The following is a 6,000-nucleotide window of genomic DNA, read 5'->3' as shown; positions in this document are numbered from 1 at the left end:
AAGATTAAGAAAGACGTCCGTCGCTGCATGACGTCGTCCGTAAATTTTTAATAATTGCTTGGATCGTAGAATCATCACTTTTTAATGAGATCTACGATATTAAAATGGATATAAATAAAAGAAATGTTTTTGTGTCGAAACTAATTAAAAATTTTCTAAATATATTATAATGAAGCGCGAGAACGATACGATATAAATCCATATTTAAACATAATACTTTTATAAAAATCAATAATTATACCTTTAAAAAACAATAATTTATTAGAAGACATTATTTTTCCAATAAAATACTCTTTTTAGCAATAATAAATTTTAGAATATGTCTCGAAATTTAATTCTTGTATTCTAAAATTCTTAATATTTATTTCTCATATTTATTGCCGTGTAAAACTTGAAAGGACGGCGGGAATAATTAACTTTAAGAGACAATACAATACAGCGCGTCGGCGCACGAGAATAAATCAGATTTGTTAGAAATATCTTTAGCGCAGATTGCAGCATATAATTCTGCATATAATTCCTCAGAGAGTATTCTTATTATTCCGGGGCAATTATAATCTCCGATGCACCGTGTCGTCGAGGCTATATTAATTCGCGGCGACGCCGTCTGAGAATGTCTTGCGTATTAGTAGAGGCCACTGGACTCGCGCTAGTCACAAGTTTTCACCAATAAAAGTATGGAAGCGTTTCTGCCAGTAGGGAAATTATAAATTATAAATTCGTGGATTTTAATTAAAATTTGTCGTATCTTTTGTGTGTAATAAATCTAATGTAATTAGATGATAAGGACATGATAGATTCAATACAAATTTCCATCTGTAAATATAATTGTTATTTATAAATTAATTAATAATTTCTTTTTGTAAAGAAAAATTACGAGAAATTAAGAGAAAAATATAGAATCTCAAACTTGTATTTTAAACAAACAAATATTTATACATACAATTATATATAATATACAGGTAGACGGAATTTCAAATAATTGGATTTTATTCGAGGTTAATTGATAAGCAGGAACACATATAATAAGCGTTAGACATATGTTATGTAAGAGCGTTAATTTAACAAATGATAGACCGGCCATAACAATCCCATCCATCGAATGATCGATATTTTACGAGGACACTCTTGTTTGATTTATAATAATAAAAATGCTGCATATCATTCGCGCGTGTTAAGCTACTTCATCGTGATAATATCGTGATGTTTTTTACGTGAAACAATAACCAACTATAATAACGTAAAAAATTAACCGTGATATAATGAGGCATCAGGTAATGAAGATAAACTTCGTTAGTCGTGTTATTGAGATTAATCATAATAGCGAGATCAAGGGAAGCAAAATAACATTTTAATTGAAACAAAGGTGCACAAATATATTGAAAACACATTAACAAATGTAGGACGAGTATATATATAAGTAACATGAGTTATACATTTATTTGTCAAACATTTTATATTGGTTTATTTTATCTCAAATATTAAAATGAAAGATTTATCTATAGAGAGATTCATCGAATGCATAGAGCCAAAATTGTAACACATGACAGTTGTGATATTTAAGTTACACATGTGTATATTTATATTACAGAGTAGATACGATATTAAAATATATGAAAAATAGGTTACGTTAAATCAAATTTCAAATCCGTAAAATACGGTGACGATAATTTAATGACAAAAGATTTCGCTTGTAATAAATGTTTTGTCTTTTAATAAGTTAAAATTGCGATTTTATTGTACTAACCACGTTACAACATCGCCGGAAGACATTAATTATGACATATATATTTTCCGTTAATTTCTAGAACTACACCTGTAGCTCTTGATTTATATAGTCGCATCGATTCCACTCTGGAATCTAATCTAATAATACTGGCAGTTATTATAAGTTAGTAATCCTTAGCACGAGTTGATCGGGTTCGCGACTAGCAGTCTACCTCAAGGGCGTCTTCTGTCAGACCGAAAGATGCATCCGTTCGCGCGAGCTCGGATAAAGCGAACAGGATCTGCGCATCCAGAGTATGTCGTCAGGATATTATCGTTTGTCCTTCGCGACTCGACTCGAGAGAGAAAAAAGCTTTAATAGAATTAAGTGTTATAAACATGTGTATATGATATTAAATTAATTAACAAATAGAAATTAAAATTAAATTGTTAAAAAATTTGGGTAAAAGATATACAAAGACAGATAAAATTTAAAGACACAGATAAAAATTTAAATCAAATTTATATGTTTTTGTATTTCGTTCATAAATTATTTTTATTTATTTATTTGTTTTTTTTTTCGTCACTAACATTTTTGTGATTTAATCTTTTAATTTTAATTTTAATTTTTGTTATAAAATCTTGTAATCCATCAACAGCTAAGAGTATTTATTTGCTATTTATTTCTCTATATGCAAACTTTCCATACTTTTTTGTGCAAAGTTTTTCAATTCGTGCCTGTCATAGCAACTTGTCCCATACGATTGGATGATCATTCGCTTTTATAATGAAAGTGATGGATCTAAAACCGAGACACGTTTTTTTCTCTTATCGCGACCGCAATACGTCCTTGTCTTGTTATAAGGCGTTTTCATATGCGAAAGAAAACCTGCTTGCGACACGTAATGACTACGTCAGTGTCGCGGATATTCATGCGATCATTAGTGTCGAAGGTAGTTCAAGAACGCTTCTCGAGTGAACTTTAAAACGATGAGTTTCGTTGAGATTGTAACGATGTCCACATACATGTACCGGCTTGATTCACTTCCGCTTTACAATTATGTAATACAATTAAGCTAGGTCCGAACATTAGGTTCTACCATTTAAATAAGTAAGAGTGTATTTAGTGTCATTTCTTTCTTCTCGAAGATACGAGCATGTTACGAGAAGCTACATTTATAGTACGGCCATTGAAGAAACTCGTACATGTTCGTCGATAAAATTAATATTGCATTAAATTTATTCGTAATGAGTGCTCGCATCAATATAGAATAATTAACGTCAGAAACGACATGGCATAGTCTTGTTATTTATTAGTTACATGCATTTGTCCGTCACTTTATTTTTAACAAAATCATTTAGAGTAATTAATTTTAATTAATTTTAATTAATTTTAAGTAAACAATAAAAATCTAAAAATTGTTAAAATTCAATATAAAAAAATAACAGCACATTCTCTATGATGTGTTTCCTTATTATTTGTGTTTTAGGAATAATAGAAATTTGTCAAATAATTAATAGAAATAATAACAAAATAAAATCATTAATAAAAATTTGTCAAATTTTATTAATTAAAATTTACACTAATGTTATAATAATTAATTAATTATATAATAATTATATTCCATTTATCTCTCAAATTTTAAAAGTTTTACCCGGTCATGAAGAGCGGAAGATAATAATCAATTTTAGTTAAATACAAATAGCTGCAAAAGAATGAAATGAGTTAAGACGTCCCTTTTGATGTTTCAGTTCATTCGCTAAACATGCGAATGTTTATAAAATTCTACAGCTAAGCGATCATTCCATCGTTGGGCAATATACACGATGGAAAATATAAGCCTTACAAGAACGCGAACACGTGCGAATGCATGTGGATCGTTTTTCACGGCGAAGGAGGCTTGCTTGCGATGTCGTCGATCGAACTCCCTGATTCCCCGGCAAACTAAGCGCGCCGACTAAATGTGCGCGCCACTACTATGCAAATTTATCTCGAGATATGCATAGCCGCGCACGGTTTCATTAACGTCCTCCACGTCCGATAAATCTGCAGGCGCGATGCGAGAAGCGTAGAAGCGTCAGAATATTTAGACTTAACGTAGGGCGACGTTCAAAGTCATTGTTACAATAATTCAGATTCGAAATTCGAAGCCGTGTAATGCAGGAGCGATTGCCCGGTTATGAAGGAGCCTCGTTAAAAATTATGTACGTTCCAGGTAATCGTAAGATGTTATCGCGAGAGAGAGAACATCACGCTCCTTCCTGACTCCTCCATTTCGCGTATCGAAAAAAATTTAAAGTCACTCGCACGGAACCGTACAAGATTCCTGCGTCAGGTATGCGATATCAAGAGCAAAATTACAGACAACGCACGTCGTTATTTTTCATTCATTTAACATGCTATTTATAAAATTATTTAGAATCAAAAAAGAAAAAAAAAGATCATAAAAGAAGATAAATTCATTTAGAATCATTTTTACAGTTATACAAGGATTACGAACAAATGTGCTTCGCTTCGAAGTCGATTCTAAATTAAATACGATCACTTTAATATATAAGTAAAATAAAGTCATATTTATATTCTAAAGTAATTATTCCTAAAATAAAATAATATTTATTCTGAATTATAAAATTTACATAAATCTTTTAATAATAGGTTTTTAAAACCTTTTTGAAATTCTCTAAAATTATTATTACATATAAAATAGATGACGTACACATATTTAACAAATTTAAGAAGTTGTTAACGAGAAATTCTTTCTCATTTCAAAAGTATATTAGCAAAAGAAAGAGCAATAATAATTTTTGTAGTACAAATTTTCTTTGGAAAATTCTTTGAAAATAAGTGAAAAAAACCAATATTTTTTAATATTTTTCGACAAAAATAAAAAAACCGCTACGAAAAAAAAGAGAAAGCGGACAAAGTCGAGGGGAAAGAGAGCGATATATAATAAAAAGAATCCTCGTGTACCTACTACCTACCTACTACAGGCGGTAGATATTAGTAGGAGGCGCGCGCGGGGCGGTAAAGCGAGCGAGGGCCGATATTAATCTACATCCAGCACCGCGGCGAGGGACGGCCGGGCATTCATCATCTTTATTTTAACCACACGACGCGGGCCGGGCGGTATATCTGACTGCGATCTGCACTAATAACATTCGCGTTATGAATGGCGCGCGCGATCCCTGAAACACCGCGAGCATTAATTCGCTGGGCGAGGGAAGGCGCGTCGAAAATTGCAAGCGGCGACGATGAGGGCGGAGATGTGTAGCGGGGAGAAGAGCGACTCCCGACGGGCACGACCGCGAGGAACTTTGATTGGAATTCGCGCAAATTCGCTGACGATTCGATTCCCTAGTAATACTAATAGCCAACTATCTCTATTTCGCATTAAAAAAATTTTTAATATTAAAGTAAAAATTTTATTAAGAGTCCCATTTCTCTAGAAATTAATTATTTATATTAATATATAATTATTAATATATATTATTAATATAAAATTTAATATATAATTAATATAATTTAATATATAATTAATTTCCTAGAAATTACAGAACAAACGTTGAAATTATTTTTTTCTCCTTATAATATTTGTAAAAAATTATAAAAAATATAATAATTCTCAGCAAAGTTAAAGCGACTCAGAAGTATCCAGTACTGGCGATAACGAGAAACCGCCGGAAATTTAAGGAACACAATATCCCGAGGTTTCGAAAGGTCGCTGGCGAGCAACTACCAATTCTGTTCTTCTCATTAATCTGCCGTTATCTGGCAGATAAATCGGCGTCGATAGAAATTTCCGAGCGCGCGCCGTCTTCGAAACGACGAGTCGATTCGTTAAAATTAGACGCGGATGCATATATTAACGCAACTGCGTTAATAATTCGGAAATATAAATTACGTAGGGATATCTCGTCCAATTGACGTTTCGCTGAAAGACCATCTATTCCATCGATTGTTACAATCGACCAGAGGCGGCGGAAATAGACCTCTCTGCGCAAACCGATATAACCATGTTGTCCGTCGTAAAATATCCTTCTTATGCGATTGATGTTAATGAGAGAGATAATCGAGCCGAGTTCCAAGACAGGAAGGCACACGCCACATGGACGCAGCAAGGCGTAAACGACGAGGAAAGGGGAAGCGGAGAGAGAAAGAGAGGGAATATGTTGAACAAGAGAGCGCGGCTAAATTAGTCCGCAGAAAATCGCGCGATCTATTTTGTCCCGCGGGGCTTTCTTTCCTCGCACCGGCGTGTCCCGAAATAATTGGCAAAAGAAAAGCCAGGACTG

The sequence above is a fragment of the Camponotus floridanus genome, unplaced genomic scaffold, assembly GCF_003227725.1.
Source record: "Camponotus floridanus strain SB8 unplaced genomic scaffold, Cflo_v7.5 scaffold72, whole genome shotgun sequence".
Taxonomy (NCBI): Eukaryota; Metazoa; Arthropoda; class Insecta; order Hymenoptera; family Formicidae; genus Camponotus; species Camponotus floridanus.
The sequence above is the reverse complement of the archived record's forward strand: the minus strand, read 5'-3'. Positions refer to the sequence as shown.